Source organism: Microtus ochrogaster, chromosome 22 (genome assembly GCF_000317375.1).
Source record: "Microtus ochrogaster isolate Prairie Vole_2 chromosome 22, MicOch1.0, whole genome shotgun sequence".
NCBI classification, from domain to species: Eukaryota; Metazoa; Chordata; class Mammalia; order Rodentia; family Cricetidae; genus Microtus; species Microtus ochrogaster.
Window position 1 is genome coordinate 32,610,356 of NC_022023.1, and position 19,979 is coordinate 32,630,334.

General features: G+C 39.5%; 1 pseudogene; it reads left to right on the forward strand.

Moving 5' to 3' along the window:
- Positions 1–11,076: 11,076 nt before the first annotated feature.
- LOC101996047 lies at positions 11,077–12,281 on the forward strand (annotated as a pseudogene).
- Positions 12,282–19,979: the final 7,698 nt, after the last annotated feature.

Here is a 19,979-nt window from a genome sequence, read left to right on the forward strand (position 1 = left end):
GTAGAAAAATATTTATTCACATTTCCTCTGAAAAGTCACACAGCCACTTCGGTCCAAACATGGCCAAAGGAAAGCAGAGTTTGAGAGAATGCTGTATGGGTCCTACTTTGAACACAACTAAATGCATCTGGCTTTTTGAAATGTATGTGACCTACTAGACTCAAGAGCAGAATGTAAATGTTTGAGTGTAGAAAACATTCTATAGGTTTCAATGCTTTAAATGCCATCCCTCCAGATGCTGGAGCTGCCTGTGGGATTGCAAGAACTTTAGAATACAGAATATACTAAAGAAGTAAGTCACTGGGAAGGTTGACATCTTTTCTCATCACATCACAGCATACATCCTATCTTCCATAGTGTGACTTTCCATCTTCTGATTTGTGCTCTTATTTCCAGCTCAGATGCATGGAACAAATCCTCATGGTGTAAATATAAGTAAACCATTCCTCTCTAGTTACTCTGCAAAATATTTGATCACAGTGAAGCAAAAACTAATCCACCACCTTTACTGCTCAGTGTATGTAGCATGAGGGGCCTGCTTGTTGGGGTTTCTGTCCTATCCGGTCCCCCAGCCTTTTAGCCCCAGAAAAAAAACCACATAGAGATTTCCATAAGATTATAAACAAATGATTGGCTCATTGGCTCAGGCTTTGTATTAGCTTTTTTTAAACATATATTAACCCATTATTCTTATCTATGTTAGCCACATGGTTAGGTACCTTTTCTCAGCCAGGCAGGTTACATCTTGCTTGATGTGGGAGTGTCATATATCAATATGTTGATTTCATTGATTAATTAATAAAGAAACTGCTTGGCCTGATAGGTTAGAAAATTAGGTAGGCGGAGTAAACAGAACAGAATGCTGGGAAGAAGGGAAGTGAGCCAGACACCATGCCTCTCATCTCCAGGGCAGATGCGATGAAGCAAGCCGCCAGGTCATACATGCTGAATCTTTCCTGGTAAGACTGGTGCTACACAGATTACTAAATATGGGTTAGGCAAGATGTGAGAATTAGCCATTAAGAGGCTAGAACTAATGGGTCAAGCAGTTTTTAAAAGAATACAATTTGTGTGTTGTTATTTCATGGCATAAGGTAGCAAGGCAGCCAGGAGCTGAGTGGCAGGAATGCGGCCCATAGCTCCTTCTACACTTGCTTCTTTGGTGATCTGGGCTAGACTGCAGGAAGAGCTTCTTTCTTCCCAGAATACTCTTGTTCTCATTGCCCTGCCTCTACTTCCTGTCTGGTTGACCTGCCTATACTTCCTACCTGGCCAATCAGCATTTATTTAAAACATGATTGACAGAATACAGCCAATTATCCCACATCACTTCCCCCTCTTTTTTTTGACAAAGGAAAATATCCATAGTCCATTTTTTGGGAATGTGGGAGTATTATTCCAGGCTACTTCTGGCTGTTTGGGGGCACTGATAATCTTATGGGGATGTAAAAAAAATTTAGAGTTATGATCAAGTCCATCCTGTGAGGATTGATCATTTCAGGCAGCATCTTGAATCTTTTCTAGATGTAGAACTCAGACATCTGTGCCATCTGTTCCTACCAGAGATTTTTCAGGTGGTCTTCCTTCATCAAACCTGATTTTTCTTAACTCTGAATTTACAGCCTCTCATTTGCTGTGGAGACAAAAGCAAAATCTTTTCTCCAATGTAACACGTTTTGTCTTGAATTTTGAAGTCAAGGTATTTTCAAAATATCTATCTAGGATTAGTTCAGCAGCATTTATAAGCAAATATCTTTTATCAGCTATTGCCCTTTCCTCAGCATTCAAACAATTTAAAGAGAGCATAATAGTATACAGTATCAAGATTCTCTGCGTATTTTCCATCTTTGTGCTGCTTTATTTTAACCTCTATTTCTTTTACTTTTACTTTTTGAGACAGATTCTCTGTATATCTTTGTCCTGGAGTAACTCTGTATACCAGGCTGTCCTTGAACTCACAGAGATTCACTTGTCTCTGCTTCCCAAGTGCTGGGATTAAAGGTGTCTGCCACCATACCTTGAATTCACAGAGGTCTGTCTGCCTCTCTCTCCCAACCTTTGGGATTAAAGGTGTGTGCTAGCACACCTTCAAGTTACAGGGGTCAATCTACCTCTGCCTCCCAAGTGTTGGGATTAAAGGTGTGTACCACCACACCCAAACTACTCTCTTTCTTTCTTTTTTATTTTTAAGGACTTTAACCCTTTTTTAAGCCTGCATATATTTTTTAAAAACTGTAAACGATTTAGAGATTTTTTTGAATCTCTACTGTATTTCTCTCTCTCTCTTTTGACTACACAAGTCTTTAATTTACCAAACAACATGGGTAGAATTAAAGCCGTGGTTTTGACAGCTGGATCTAGTCCATTCCTTGGCTTTTTGTGATTCCAGCCTCATGGCTGAGGTATTGGCTGTAGCCATGTTTATTGCCACAACTCTATGGCATTTTAAGGTCCTTGTGAGTAAACAAGCTGCAACAGTCAAATGTTCTCTCTGTAGCAGACCCCCTGACTCAAAGTGTCAGAGTTTGTCCTGGCAGCACAGCCCAGAAAGCCAGCATTTTAAAATGGCGCAGCTTTTTTCCTGCTATTACTGAAAACTGAAAAACATGTGGTCAGATTTTTATAAACACCATTTAAGTGTTTTGTGGCAGGACCTCTTAAAGAGCTGCAGGGTTTTGCAGCTAAAGCTGTGTTGCGGGAGGTCCTTCCGCTCCTCCAGCCTATAGCCACTGAGATAGATGCCCATTGGGGCGTGGTCTCTCTCCCTTTAAAAAAGCGGCCACTTCCTTCTCTCGCTCTCTTCACTTCCTGCTTGGCTGGCGACTAGACTCCCTTCCTGGTTGTACAGAGGGCTGACGGTGATCTGTAAGTTTTTTCCCCTTTAAATAAATACTACCCTATTAATTATAATTCCAAACTGCTGTGGCATTGTTTGTGACTTACGCCTACAAAGCTGAGTGAGGAAGTCTCTCTTAAATGAGAGTGATTGCTTGCCTCTAGCAAGCATAGCAGACCCAAGAAATTGCTGCTACAAAGAAAACATGCTTTACTCTATTCTTCCTTCCATAGTGTGACCTTCCATCTTTTGATTTGTGCTCTTATTTCCAGCTCAGGTGCATGGAACAAATCCTTATAAAATAAATATAAGTAAACCATTCCTCTCTAGTTACTCTGTAAAATATTTGATCACAGTGAAGCAAAAACTAATCTACCACCTTTACTGCTCAGTGTATGCTGAAGTACATTTTTACTATGATGAACTGAAATTATTGTAGTGAATAATTGCTCTATCCCATCATTTGTAGGAGATTCAAAGGTTCTTGTGCTCACAGATAAGCACCAGCAAAACCAGGAATGTTAAACATGCAGTGTTTTCATTTTAAAGGGAGAAAAGATTAATGTGTTATCCACCTCGAATGCTGGAAGAGGATGTTGTTAGTAGCCTGGTGACTTTTGTGCTATCTGCAAAGACCACATAAGATCCTCTATTAATTTTTATCAAGAGCTTATTTTTCATTGGTACATCTACAGAATCCATCTGTATGGAAGATGTTCCATAATCTATAAAAACACTTTTGACTTAGTTACATCTTAGGCTTTATTGTCAAGATAGAATTGAATATATATCATCACCTGGAAAAGTCTTGAAATTGTTCTATGTTTATACATGCCTAAAATAAAATACCTTTGAACAAACACAGGCTACTGAGTCAAGTTAAACTGAACTTTCTTCTTACCTCCCCTGCGTTGACAGTCTGATGGCCATGGTGCTTGCAGAGCTCCACCACACCATCGAGCCATTGGATCTGCTTTACTGTTATTTTCTTGAAGATTATTTTTACAGGATTTTGCTTCAAATATATTGGTCTGTAGCTCTTAGTGTAATTCATGTCTGTTCCTCCTTAATTGTTAAATGGATCTCTCCAGAGATTTGTGTGGTCTGAGATTTTCCTAGACTAAAACTTTTAATTGTTGACTCAGTGTCATTGCTTTCTGTTTGTTTGTTTGCTTGCTTGCTTTAAGTGTTTGTTTCATGTATAAATCTCACTCTATTCTCTCCCCCCTCTGGCTCTACCCCTCCTGTGCGTGTGTGTATGTATCCCTGAGAACCTGTATGTGTGTCTGAAGGGAATGGTATCTCTGGTCCTCATGGAAGCCAGAAGCATGGGATATTTCTGGAACTGGAGTTACAGATGGCTGGGTGCTCCCTAGTATGGATGCTGTAACCAAGCTTAGGACTCTTCAAGAGTAGCATATGCTTTTTACGGCTGCGTCACCTCCCCAGGCTCATCACCAATTTATGTTTTCCTGAATATATTGTTGTGAGGTGTGGTGTGTATGTCTCCAGACCTGTTCATTTTTACTAGCCTACCATCCTTTTAGCATCTACATGCTCATAAGAATCTCTAATACTTGTTTGCATTTCTGTGGTATCAGGCCTGAAAACTTTCTCACCAACAGTAGTATACATATTTGAGTCCTAAATCTCTTTTTCTAAGTTGTTATAGATGAAAGATTTTCAATTCAATTTCTTTTTTAAATCTGGAGTCAGAGGAACTGCCATTGTGCCACAGGTCACTGCTTATTTCTTTAAGAAGCAGTTCTTTGTTTTGTTCATTGTTGTTTTGTTTGAATCTTTACTTCATTTACATCTTTTCTGATATTTATTAATTATTTCCTTCAAATAATTTTGATTTTGCTTCCTTGTTTTCTAGCTCCTTGAGATGTGCAGATAATTTTTCATTATTTACTTATTTGGAAAATGTATTAAATCTAATTTCAAAAGTCCTTATAGGCTTTCACAGTCCTAATGCACTTTAAACATCCAAAGTCAAATAGAAAGATCTCCCATGCTCTTGGATGGATCCACATAATAAAACTGGAAATCTTACAAGAAGAAATCTAAAGATTCAATGCAATCCCCATTAACACAATTCTTCACAAACCTCAAAAGTGTTCTGGTGGAAGTTCCACTCTAGCCCCTGATACTCATATACCAAAGAATCTGGGATAATGAGATGGAAGTCCCACTGTGCTCTCTTTCTAGACCCAGCCTTCCCCATAAAGATCAACAAAAGTGGCCCCTCCACAGAGAAAGCCTGCCATTGGTAGATACTCCACAGAGATTTCAGAGACATGCCTACTACCTATTTAAAACCTAGCCCATAGCTCTGCCATATGTACCCTTGTGTCCTGTCTCCTATCCTCCTGGGGGTCCACCCTGGAGTGCTCTACTTTGCATTGCCCTGTTTATTAAATTCAGATTTATTAATTTGGTCTGATTTGACTTATTGCATTGTCAGTGAAGGAATACAGCAACCAGGGATTCAATACTTACCAGAATGAGCAATACTCAATTTAATATGAAACATCAAAAATTAATCGAGGATAGCTAAAACAATCCTGCATAATAAAGGAATGTCTGAAGGTATCACCATCCCAGTCCTCAAGCTCTACTCTAAGGCTATATTAATAACAGCTTGGTATTGGCATAAAAAACAGATACATGGATCAATGGAATTGAATTAAATACCTTGAAAAAGTACACACAGGTATAAACACTTAATTTTTGACAAATAAACCAAAATTATAAAGTGGACAAAAAGAAAGCATCTTCAACAAACATTGTTGGCATAACTGGATGTGAGCATGTAGAAGTACGCAAATAGGTCATATTTGTCATCCTGCACAAAACTCAAGTCCAAGTGGATCAAAGGCCTCAACATAAACTCAGTTACAGTGAAGCTGATAGAAAAGAAAGGGAAGTAGCCTTGAATGCATTGGTGCAGGAGACTACTTCCTGAATGTAATACCAGTAGCACAGAGAAAGAGATCAAAAATTAATAAATGGGACCTCCTGAAACTGAAAAGCTTCTGTAAGGCAAAGTAGACTGTCAATAAGACAAAACAGCATCCTACAGAGTGGAAAAAATATTCTCACCAACCCCGCATTTCACAGAGGGCTGACCTCTAAATATATAAAGAATTCAGAAAGCCAAACAACAAAATATCAAATAATCCAACTAAAGAATGGGGTAGGAATTTCTAACCAGCCTGCAATCAAGTGAGATACCTGCTTCCAGGCTGTGCCCACACCCCTGCCACCCACTGGACACTTTGTCATCAAGATACATTCTGCCACCCAATCCCAAACACCTGAATTCTAAACATGATCAATACCCCCTAGTAACATTATCTGACAACATAGGCTATAGTCTCTCTTATCAAACAAAATAGCCTATAGTCTCTCTCTCTCTCTCTCTCTCTCTCTCTCTCTCTCTCTCTCTCTCTCTCTGTTGAAGGAGAGAGGGCCTGTTTTTTATCCTGGCTGCCCAGCTAGCTTAACCCTTGAAATAATCACACAGAAACTGTTTTATTTAAACTCTGCCTGGCCCATTAGTTCTAGCCTCTTCTTGGCTAACTCTCACATCTTGATTCAACCCATTTCTAATAATCTGTATGTCACCCCAAGGTTGTGGCTTACCGGGAAATATTCAGCATGGGAGCTCCATGGCAGCTCTCTCTCTGCCCTTCTTCTGAGAATTCTGTTCTGTCTACTCCACCACCTTAATGCTGCCCTATCAAAAGGCCAAGGCAGTTTTTTTATTCAACCAATGAAAACAACACATAGGCAGAAAAACCTCTTACACCATCTCTCTCTCTCTCTCTCTCTCTCTCTCTCTCTCTCTCTCTCTCTTTCTCTCTCAGTGTAATTCATGTCTGTTCCTCCTTAATTGTTAAATGGAACTCACCAGAGATTTGTGTGGTGTGAGATTTTCCTGCACTAAGACTTTTAATTGTTGAGTCAGTATCATTGCTTTCTGTTTGTTTGTTTGCTTGCTTTACGTTTTTATTTTATGTATAAATCTCATTCTCTCTTTTTCTTTCTCTCTCTGTGTGTGTATGTGCGTGTATGTGTGTGTGTGTGTGTGTGTGTGTGTGTGTGTGTATCCGTGTTTCCCTGTGAGTCTGCATGTGTGTATTTAGGGGGGTATTTTTCATCCTTGTGGAAGCCAGAAGAATGGGATATTTCTGGAACTGGAGTAACAGATGGCTGGATGCTCCCTGGTATGGATGCTGTAACCAAGCTTAGGACTATTCAAGCATATTCAAAGCATATGCTTTTCACTGCTGAGTCATCTCTCCAGGCTAAGAATGCTGAACAATTGTTTAAGTGTATTTTAGCCATTTGAGACCTTCTGTTGAGAATTCTTTGCTTAGGTCTGTACAGCATTTTAAAATTGGATTGTTTGGTGTTTTTATGTCTGTTTCTTGAGTTCTTTATGTATGTTGAAACTCAGTCATCTGTCAGATGTGGGATTGGTGAAGATATTTTCCCATTCTGTAGTCTGTCATTTTTATCTTATTTACCACATCCTTTGCCTAACAGAAACTTCTCAGTTTCAGGATGCCCATTTTTTGAGGTCTGTGAAGAATTGAGATGGGACATTGATGGGATTTTATTAAATCTGTTGGTTACTTTTGGTAAGATTGTCATTTTTACTATGTTGATCCTACTCATGCAGGAGCATGGGAGATCTTTTTATTTTTCTGATATCTTCATCACCTTCTTTCTTCAGAGACTTAAAGATCTTGTCATATAGGTCTTTCATTTGTTTAGTTAGTTAACTCGACATTTTATGTTAATTCTGGCTATTGTAAAGGGTGATGGTTCCTTTTTTTCCTGATTTTTAGGCCATTTATAATTTGTGTATAGGAGGACTACTGATATAGTTTTGAGTCAATATTGTATCCCTCAATATTGATGAAGGTTTTTATTGGCTGTAGGAGTTCCCTGGTAGAATTTTGGGGTCACTTGTGTATACATACTATCATATCATCCACAGATAGCAAAATTTCCATTTCTTTTCCAATTTGTCTCCCCTTGATCTTCTTTTGTTTTCTTATTGTTTTAGTCATATCTTTGAGTACTATATTCAAAGTGGACAGCCTTCTCTTTTTTCTGCTTTTAGTGTAACTGCGTTGACTTTCTCTTCTATTATTTAGTTTGATGTTGGCTTTCAGCATGGTGTATATTCCCTTTATTATGTGTTTGTATGTACCTGTTTCTCTTAGCTTTCTAAGACCTTTATCATGAAGAATTGTTGGATTTTTTTCAGAGTTTTCAGCATGTATTTAGATGATCATGTTGATTTTTTTCTTTTGGTTTGTTTATTTTGTGGATTACACTGACAGATTTTCATATGTTGAACCATCTCTATGTCTATGGAATGAATCCCACTTGATCATGTTGGGTGATTTTTTATGTGTTCTTGGATTTGTATTGCCAATATTGCATTGAGTATCTTGCATTAATGTTCATGAGGCATATTGGTTTTTAATTCTCTTTCTATGTTGATTTTTGTATATTTTGCCTATCAGGGTGACAGTAGCCTTGTAGAGTTTGTCAGTCTTCCATCTGTTTCTATTGTCTGAAACAATTTGAAGAGTAAAGAAATTAGTTTTTCCTTGAAATTCTGATAGAATTCTGTCCTGAAACCTTCTGGCCCTGAATATTTTTTTGGTTGGGAGACTTTTCATGCCTGCTTCCTTTTCCTTAGGGGTTACAGGTCTATTTAAGTCATTTATCTGATCTTGATTTAATTTTGATAAGTCATATCTATTCAGAAAAATTTCCATTTCTTTCAGGATTTCCAATGTTGTGGAGTAAAGGTTTTTGTAGTATGACCTAATGATGCTCTGGCTTTCTTCACTGTCCATTGTTACGTTCCCCTTCCCATTTCTGATTTTGTTAAGTAAGAAATTCTGTCTCTGCCTTTTATTAGTTTGGATAAAAGTTTATCTTATTGACTTTGTCAAGAAACCAACTATTTTGAATCATTGATTCTTTGTATTGTTCTTGTTTCTGTTGTATTGATTATAGTCTGTAGTTTGATTATTTCCTGTCATCTACTCCTCCTGAGTGTGTTTGCTTCTTCTTTCTAGAGTTTTCAGGTGTGCTGTTATGTTGCTAGTTTATAAATGTGGGTTCCCTTGTATTTGGCACACAAATGTTCAGAATTGATACTTCAACTTAATTCTCTATGTAGATACTTAGTGCTATGAACTTTCTTCTTAGCACTGTCTTTATAGTGTCTCATAAGTTTGTGTATGCCGTGCCTTCAAATTCATTGTACTGGAGAAATCTTTAATTTATTTCTTTATTTTTTACTTGACCCAACAATTGTATGCTGTTCAGTTTCCATGAGATTGTAGTCTCTCTTCACTTTGTGTTATTGTTGAATTTTACCTTTAAGCCATGGTGATCCAATAGCATAAGTGGATTATTCCAAATTTTATAGCTGTTGAGATTTCTTTTGTGACCAAGTACGTGGTCAGTTTTAGAGAAGGTTCCACAAGGCGCTAAAAAGAAGTTCTGTTACTTTGTGTTTGGGTGAAATGTTCTCTATTTGTCTGTTAAGTCCATTTGAGTTATAAAGCTGTTAGTTCCCTTATTTGCCTGCTAAGAATCTTTCTAACAGACCTATCCGAGGGGAGAGTGGGGTACTGAAGTGTTTCACTATCATTGCACTTTGTTTGATGTGTTCTTTAAGTCTTAGGAATGTGTCTTTTACCAATGTGGGTGCCCTTGTAGTTAGAAAATACATTTTCAGAACTGATCCTTCATTTTGATGGATTTTCTTGTGATAAATATGCATATAAATAGGTAATATCCTTCCCTATCTCTTTTGTCTAATTTTAGTTTAATGTCTATTTTGTTAGATATCAGAATATGTATATTATCTTGGTTTTTAGGTTGGGAAAATCTTTTCCCAACCCTATACTGTAAGGTAATGTCTGTCTTTGAAATTGAGGTATGTTTTTGCATGCTGCAGAAGGATGGGTCCTGTTTTTGTATCTATTCTGTTAGCATGTTTCTTTTATAGGTTAGTTGAGTTCATTTATACTAGAAAATGTTAATGATTAGTGATTTGTAATTCCTGTTTTTTCTGGTTTTGTTGGTGGTGATGGTAATGTGGTTATGCTTCTCTTCTTTGGGATTGTTCTGGTGTGATATTATCTTTTGCTTGTGATTCATGGGTGTAACCAACTTCTTTTGGTTGGAGTTTTCTTTGCAATACTTTATGTTGGGCCGAATTTCTGATCAGGTATTGTTTAAATTTGGTATTTTTGTGGAATATTTTGTTTTCTTTGCCCTATGGTGATTAAAAGACACACTGGGTATAGTAGTCTCAGATAGCAATGTGGTCTCTTGGTGTCTGCAAAACATCTGTCTTGGACATCCTAGACTTCAGAAACTCCATTAAGAAGTAGGACATAATTCTGATAGGTCTGTTTTTAATGTTCTCTGACCTTCTTCTTTTGCAGCTCTTAATATACTTTCGTTATTTTGTATTTTTGTTTTGACTATTATATATTGAGGGTATTGTCTTTTGACTGAGTCTATTTGGTGTTATGTAAGCTTCTTGTTCTGACATAAGCATGTCCTTCTTTATCTTAGCAATGTTTTATGCTATGATTCTGTTGAACAGTTTTTGTGCCATTGAGCTAGAGTTCCTCTGATTCTCTTATCCCCTATTATTCTTATGTTTGAGCTTTTCAAAAATTCCCAGATTTCCTGGATATTTTTGTTAAGAATTTGCTGGGCTTGACATTTCCTTTGACTGATAAATCTATTTCCTCTCTCATATCTTCAATATCTAATATTCTCTCTTCTATATTTTGTATTTTGTTGGTTGTGCTTGCATATGTGGTTCCTGTTCGCTTAATCTCTTAAATATTGTAAAGATTTGTCACATATAGTGGTTTAATCAAGTGCAGATTGGCCAGTATCCCAGGAGCAAGTATAAGCTGGGTGACAAGACTAGGATAATTCTGAGAAGAGAAAAGGCAGAGAGCCAGTCACCAGCCAGATGCAAAGGAAGCAAGAAGAGAATACCTTACCTAGAAAAGGTACCAAGGGGCAGCTCGGGCAACTGGGGAAAGGTGGGTCAAAGTCAGAGTGGTGGCCATGGTCCTGGGGGTGGCAAGAAGGATGACAAGGACAAGAAAAAGAAATATGAACCTCCTGTCCCAACTAGAGTGGGTAAAAAGAAGAAAACAAAGGGGCCAGATGCAGCCAGCGAACTGCCACTGGTAACGCCTCACACTCAGTGCTGCCTGAAGCTGCTGACGTTAGAGAGAATAAAAGACTATCTTCTCATGGAGGAAGAGTTCATCAGAAATCAGGAAGAAAAGCAAGAGGAGGAAAGATCGAGAGTGGATGATCTCAGGGGTACTCCCATGTCTGTAGGAACCTTGGAAGAGATCATTGATGATAATCATGCCGTTGTGTCCACATCTTTGGGCTCAGAACACTGTCAGCATCCTGTCATTTGTGGACAAGGATCTGCTGGAGCCAGGCTGTTCAGTCCTGCTCAACCACAAGGTGCATGCCGTGATAGGAGTGCTAATGGATGACACAGATCCCCTGGTCACAGTGATGAAGGTGGAAAAGGCCCCCCAGGAGGCCTATGCAGATATTGGGGGCCTGGACAACCAAATCCAGGAAATTAAGGAATCTGTGGAGCTTCCTCTTACCCATCCTGAGTATTATGAGGAGATGGGAATAAAGCTCCGTAAGGGGGTCATTCTCTATGGTCCGCCAGGAACAAGTAAAACGTCACTGGCCAAAGCCGTAGCTAACCAAACTTCAGCCACTTTCTTGAGAGTGGTTGGATCAGAGCTTCTTCAGAAGTACCTAGGCGACGGGCCCAAGCTTGTTCGGGAGCTGTTCCGAGTTGCCGAAGAACATGCACCGTCCATTGTGTTTATTGATGAAATTGATGCCATTGGGACCAAAAGATATGATTCAAAATCTGGAGGTGAGAGAGAAATTCAGCAAACAATGTTGGAGCTGCTGAACCAGCTGGATGTATTTGATTCGAGGGGAGATGTAAAAGTCATCATGGTCACAAACCAAATAGAAACTTTGGATCCAGCACTTATCAGACCAGGCCACATTGACAGGAAGATCGAGTTCCCCCTGCCGGACGAGAAGACCAAGAAGCGGATCTTTCAGATTCACACAAGCAGGATGACACTGGCTGATGACGTAACCTTGGATGACTTGATCATGGCAAAGGATGACCTGTCTGGGGCCGACATTAAGGCAATCTGTACAGAAGCTGGCCTGATGGCCCCGCGGGAACGCAGAATGAAAGTTACAAATGAAAAATTCAAAAAATCTAAAGAGAACGTTCTTTATAAAAAAACAAGAAGGCACCCCTGAGGGGCTGTATCTCTAGTGACCCACAGTTCCTTCAGGGAAGTTAGTGAGTTCCCCATACCCTCCCCCACCCCGGGAGGATGGGAAGCTGCCGAAGGAATCCATTTCCCAGTGAGTTTGCTAGTAGAGAGCCTGTCTTGAAGGATGCTGTGCAGGGTGCCCACCAGGTGTCTCCATGTGCGGTCATCGTGTTGTGCTCTCTGCTCCCAATAAAGGGTTGTCTGGTTTGCTTTCAAAAAAAAAGTACCGAGGCATGTGACTAGACATAGATAAGAACTATGAGTTAATTTAAGTTGTATGATCTAGTTAGTAAGAAGCCAGAGCTAATAGGCCAAATAGTTATAATTAAAATAAGACTCTGTGTGTTTCTTTGGAACTGAACTGTTGCAAGACCAGGCAGGACAGAATTTTCCATCTACAAATGGTTCCCAATGTTCATAAATTGCATTCACATAAAATCTGAGACTGTAACAGGAGTTACACCCGATACCCCACAGCCAGGAAGCCCCAAAGAAAATCACACAGAAATCTGGATAAGATTATAAACTGACCTATTGTCTGTAAGGTCCTTGGCCCAGGAACAGTTCCTGCTTCTGCACTAAGGCTATTCACCCAGAGTGGTGAGTGTCTGCTGGCCAACCAGGCTGGAAGGTCTCCACAAGAGAGTGCAGGGCACCTACAGCTTCTGCTGCAGGGTCTTCTGTGTTCCACTCAACTCTGCCCTCCACCCACATTCGCCCTTTGGTCTACAGGGTCCTTGGACTATCAGGCGTCCTTGTTTCTGTGCTGAGGAGTTCCATCCAGATGGGTGAATGTGTGCCATTCCCGGGGTGGACTGTCCCAGAAGGGAGCACAGCACCCCACCAGCTCCTGTTGCAGGGACTTATTTGTTACACATGACCCTGCCTCCCCCAAGCCTGTCCTATTTTCTGCAAGGTCCTTGTCCCAGGAACAGTTCCTGCTCCTGCACTAAGGCTATCCACCCAGAGTGGTGAGTGTCTGCCTGCCAGGCAGGCCTGAGGACCCCGCAAGGGAGTGTGGGCACCTTCAGCTTTGGCTGCAGGGTCCTCTGTGTTTCACTCGGCCCTGCCCTCCCCCCAAGTTTGCCCTTTTGTCTGCGGGGTCCTTGGACTACTAGGAGTCCCTGTTTCTGTGCTGAGGATCACCATGGAATAAAGTTAGAATTCAACAATAATTCTACCCCCAGAAAGCCTACAAACTCATGGGAACTGAACAGTCAACTACTGAACCACCACTGGGTTAAGGAAGAAATAAAGAAAGAAATTAAAGTCTTCCTTGAATTCAATGAAAATAAAGACACTTTATACCCAAACCTATGGGACACTATGAAAGCAGTGCTAAGAGGAAAGTTCATAGCACTAAGTGCCCACATAAAGAAAACGGAGAAAGCTCTCATTAGAGACTTAACAGCACACCTGAAAGCTCTAGAAAAAAGAAGCAGACTCGCCTAGGAGAAGTAGAAGACTGGAAATAATCAAACTGAGGGCTGAATTAAAAAAATAGAAACACAGAAAACAATCCAATGATCAATAAAACAAAAAGCTGGTTCCCAGAGAAAATCAAGATTGACAAACCCCTATTCAAACTAATCAAACAGCCACGAGAGAACACCCAAATTAACAAGATGAGAAATGAAAAGGGGGACATAACCACATACACAGAGGAAATTCAGAGAATCATTAGATCTTACTACAAAAGCCTGTATGCCATAAAATTGGGAAATGTGAAAGAAATGGACACTGTTTTAAATGAGTACTATATACGGAAATTAAATAAAGATCAGGTGAACAGTTTAAATAGACCTGTAAGATGTGAGGAATTAGAAGCTGTCATCAGAAACCCCCCTACCAAAATAAAATCCCTGAACCAAATGGTTTTAATGCAGAATTTTACTTGAACTTCCAAGAAGAGCTAATACATATACTCCTTAATGTGTTTCACAAAATAGAAACAGAAGAGTCATTGCCAAACTCCTTTTATGAGCTACAGTCACCCTGATACCAAAACCACACAAAGACTTAACCAAGAAAGAGAATTACAGACCAATCTCACTCATGAACATTGATGCAAAAATTCTCAATAAAATACTGGCAAACCAAATCCAAGAACATATCCAAAAAATTATACAATATGATCAAGTAGTCTTCATCCCAGAGAGACAGGACTGGTTCAACCTACAAAAATCTATCAATGTAATCCTTCAGATAAATAAAATGAAGGAAAAAACCATATGATAATTTCATTAGATGCTGAAAAAGCATTTGACAAAAATTTAACACCCCTTTATGATAAAGGTTTTAAAAAGATTAGGGATACAAGGTTCATTCTTAAATATAATGAATGGGGTAACTCTAACCAAGGAAGTGAAAGATCTATTTGACAAGAACTTTAAGTCTTTGAAGAAAGAGATTGAAGATGATACCAGAAAATGAAAGGATCTCCCATGCTCTTGGATTGGGAGGATCAACATAGTAAAAATGGCAATTCTACCAAAAGCAATCGATAGATTCCATGCAATCCTCATCAAAATACCAATGAAATTCTTCACAGACCTTGAGAGAACAATAATCAACTTTATATGGAAAAGCAAAAATCCCAGGATAGCCAAAACAATCCTATGCAATAGAAATACTTCCAGAGGCATTATCATCCCTGACTTTAAACTCTATTACAGAGCTACAGTAAAGAAAACAGGTTGGTACTGGCACAAAAACATAGATGTTGACCAATGGAATCAAATTGAAGATCCACATATTAGTCTACAAACCTATGAACAACTGATTTCTGATAAAGGAGCTAAAAGTATACAATGGAAGAAAGAAAGCATCTTTAACAAATGGTGCTGGTATAACTGGATGTCAACCTGTAGAAGAATGAAAATAGATCCATATCTATCACCATGCACAAAACTCAAGTCCAAATGGATTAAAGACCTCACTATCAGTCCGAACACACTGAACCTGATAGAGTCCTTCAATGCGTGGACACAGGAGACCACTTCATAAATATAACCTCAGTAGCACAGACAATAAGAGCAGCAATGAATAAATGGGACCTCCTGAAACTGAGGAGCTTCTGTAAAGCAAAGGACACTGTCACTAAGACAAAAAGGCAACCTACTGAATGGGAGAAGATCTTCACCAACCCCGCAACAGACAAAGGTCTGATTTCCAAAATATGTAAAGAACTCAAGAAACTAGGCATTAATTAACCCAATTAAAAAATGGAGTACTAAACTGAACAGAGAATTCTCAACAGAAGAAGTTCAAATGGCCAAAAGACACTTAAGGTCATGTTCAACCTCCTTAGTGATCAGGGAAATGCAAATCAAAACAACTTTGAAATACCATCTTAGACCTGTCAGAATAGCTAAAATCAAACACACCAATGATAACCTATGCTGAAGATGATGTGGAGTAAGGGGAACACTCATCCATTGTTGGTAGGAATGCAAACTGTGCAACCACTTTGGAAATCAGTGTGGCGGTTTCTCAGGAAACTGTGAGTCAACCTAACTCAGGACATAGAAATTCCACTCTTGGGAATACACCCAAGAGATGCTCAAACATACTACAAAATGATTTGTTCAACTATGTTCATAGCAGCACTATTTGTAATAGCCAGAACCTGAAAACAACCCAGATGCCCCTCAATAGAAGAATGGATAAAGAAGGTGTGGAACATATACACTTTAGAGTTTTACTCAGCAGTAAAAAACAATGACATCTTGAATTTTGCATGCAAATGGATGGAAATAGAAAACACTATATCAAGTGAGATAACCCAGACCCAAAAAGATGAATATGATATGTACTCACTCATAAGTAGATTCTAGCCATAAATAAAGGACATTGAGCCTTTAGTTCATGATCCTAGAGAAGCTAAATAAGAAGGTGAACCCAAAGAAAAACATATAGTTATCCTCCTGGATATTGGAAATAGACAAGATTGCCAGGCAAAATTTGGGAGCACGGAGGTGGAGGTGGTTTGGGGGTAAGGGGAGATGGGGAGAGAGAAGGGTGAAGGGGAGGATTGGGGACAGCTTGGGGGAATGGGATTGTTGGGATGAAGGAAGGGTAGATATGGTAACATGGAAGTAGATATCTTAATTAAGGGAGCCATTTTAGGGTTGGGAAGAGACTTGACTCTAGAGGGGTGTCCAAGGAGTTGTCCCCAGCTTATTTCTTGGGCATCAGAGGAGAGTATGCCTGAACTGGTCTTATCCTATAGCCACACTGATGAATATCTTGCATATCACCATAGAACCTTCATCTGGCGATGGATGGAGATAAAGACAGAGACCCACATTAGAGCACTGGACTGAGCTCCCAATGTCCAAATGAGGATCAGAAGGAGGGAGAACATGAGCAAGGAAAATCAGGACTGTGAGGGGTGCTTCCACCCACTGAGGTGGTGTAATGGGGGCTCACCAAGGCCAGCTGGACTGGGACTGATGGAGCATGTGATCAAACCAGACTCTTTGAATGTGGCTGACAATGAGCGCTGACTGAGAAGCCAAGGACAGTGGCACTGGGTTTTGATTGTACTCCATGGACTGGCTTTGTGGAAGCCTAGTCTGCTTGGATGCACACCTTCCTAGGCCTGGATGGAGGTGGGAGTTTCTTGGACTTCTCACAGGGCAGGGAACCCTGACTGTTCTTAGGACTGGTGAGGGAGGGGAGGGGGAGGGGGGACTCGGAGGGAAATGGGAGGAGGGAAGGAGGTGGAAATTTTTAATGAATAAATTAATTAGTTAAAAAATTCATAAACTGATTGGCCCATTAGCTCAGGCCACTTATTAGCTCATGTAGCTTATATTAACCCATTGTTCTTATCTATACTAGCCACATGGCTTGGTACCTTTCACAGCTGGACAGGTTATGTCTTGCTTCTTGGTGGTCTGGGCAGAAATGAGTAAGGAGCTTCCTGCTTCCCAGAATACTTCTATTCTCATCACCCCACCTCTACTTCCTGTTTGGTTGACCCACCTATACTTCCTGCCTGGCCAATTTATTTAAAATGTGTTTATTTAAAATATGATTGACAGAGTACAGACAATTCTCCCACACCACTTCCCCCTCTTTTTTTTTTAACAAAGAAAAATATCCAGAGTCCATTTGTTGGGAATGTGAGCGTAGTATTCCAGGCTACTTCCTGCTGGTTGGGGGTGCTGATAATCTTATGGGGACCTAAAGAAAATTTAGAGTTATAATCAAGTCCTGACTGGAGTATCCTGTGAGTCTTGATCATCTCAGGCAGCAGTCTTGAATCTGTTCTGGATGTAGAACTCTGACATCGGGGCCATCTGTTCCTACAGAAGATTTCTCAGGTGGTCTTCCTTTATCAAACTGGATTTTTCTTATCCAGAATGAATCTTTAGTCTTTCATTTCCTGTGGAAACAAAAGCAAAATCTCTTCTCCAAAGTAACATACATTTTGACTTCAATTTTGAAGTCAAGGTATTTTCAAAATATCTATCTTGGATTTGTTCAGCAGCATTTATAAGCAAATATCTCTTAACAGCTGTTACTCCTTCCTCAGCATTCAAATAATTCAAAAAGAAAGCATAATAACATACAGTATCAAGATTCTCTGTGTATTTTCCATCTTTTTGTGGCTTTATTTTAATCTCTATTTCTTTTATTTTTACTTTTACTTTTTGAGACAGGTTCTCTGTATATCTTTGTCCTAGAATAACTCTGTAGACCAGGCTGTCCTTGAACTCACAGAGATCTGCCTGTCTCTGCCTCCCCAGAACTTGGATTAAAGGTGTCTGCCACCACATCTTGAATTTACAGAGGTCTGTCTGCCACTGCCTCCCAAGCTTTGGGATTAAAGGCATTTGCTACCACACCTTGAAGTCACAGAGTTCAAGCTACCTCTGCCCCTTGAAGTCACAGTGGTCAATCTACTTCAGCTTCCCAAGTGTTGGGATTAAAGGTGTGTACTTCCACACCCAACTACTTTATTTCTTCCTTTTTTACCCTAAGAACATTAACCTTTAGCCTGCATATATTTTTAACACACTGTAAACCATTTAGAGGTTTTCTTTGTCTTTGAATATCTCTTTGCTCTATAACTCTCTTTTTCTGACCACATGAGTCTTTATGGAGAGGATTAAAGCCATGGCTTTGATCGCTAGATCCAGCTCATTCTTCAGCTTTTCAGCCTCATGGCAGAGGTACCACTAGAGCCAATTTTATTGCCACAACTTTGTGGCATTTCAAGGTCCCTGCCAGCAAGCAAGCTGCAGCATTCTGCTCACAGACCACACTCAGTCAGACTGCCTGCTTGAAAGAGTCAGAATTTACCCTGGCAGGATGGCCCAGAAAGTCAGCATTTTAAAATGGTGTAGCTTTTTTCCTGCTATGGCTGAAAACTGAAAATCATGCATTCAGCTTTTCATCAACACTGTTTAAGTGTTTTGTGGCAGGACCTCTTAAAAGAGCTGCAAGGTTTTGCAGTTAAAGCTGAGTCATGAAGCCTCTCTTAAATAAGAGTGCTTGCCTCTAGCAAGCAGAGCCCACCTGAGGGAGTGCTGCTACCAAGAAACCGTGCACAATGCTGTTATTTTGTTTTATAATAACATTCCAAGCTGTCTTAGGCTTTATATGGATGCAGTTGTCCACGTAGGTGCCATTCTGATCTTGATTAAGGTATTATGATTGTGTAGTACATTTAAAAATGCAATGTATAATTAGGAAATATAGGTTTTTAATGGATAATCATCAATGATAGTCAAGCTTGTAATCATGTAAGTTAGAATTTCTAGATATGTAGAGATATATTTCAGTTAGATAGACATTATTCATATCTTTCAAAGACTACAAAATATGGCATTTAATGTTTTAATAACTTAGGACTTTTCATGACAATGAGACATGTCTGCTCCTGGCAACACCAATCTACTTCAAGAAGAAGATGGCCATTGAAGAGACTCCTTATGGAGTTTGATAGCCATTTGGGTAAGAAACTGCTCTTGCCCAGACTGCTGCATAAACTGGACACAGATAACCCACGAAGAGAGGATTGCTGAACTTGCCTAAAGGTGAGATGATCCTTCAGGGTTCCAGATTCTTGAAAGAGTCTGCAAGACATTCTCTAGGATACAAAAGTAAGTGACTGAACTGTCTTTGAAATTTCCTGTTTCATTGAAATGTCTGCTCGATACTATGGGCCTGTAGGCCAAAGATGGATGCCCCTATGGTATAGAGGAACTTTGGGTAATTGTACAGGCAGTGAGATGTCTCTGTCATTTCTAGAGTTTTGGAAGTTGCTTACGTCTTGCTTACTTAGGTAATATATCCTTTTGGAGTCTTTGATGGAGTCGAAGAATAGCTAGATAGTTATAGTTTTCCTTAGTTATGATAAAAGATAAAATAGATATAAATATTGTAACTGTAATTCTTGTTTGATCTATTTTGTTATATGTAATTTTACTATGTTAAAGTTAAAGTCTTTTTTTGTTTAAACAGAAAAAAAGAAATGGTGTAGGAGGGTCATCTGTCTATATGTTACTTTCATTGATCAAATAAAGAAACTGCTTTGGTATTTAGATAGGCAGAGTAGACTGAAAAGAATGCTGGGAGTAAGAAGCAGAGTCAAGCAGATGCCATGGCTCTTCTCTCTGAGATGGATGAAGATTAGACTCATCCTGGTAAACCACAGTCACGTGGTGATATATAGATTATTAAAAATGGGTTAATTAAGATGTGAGAGTTAGCCAAGA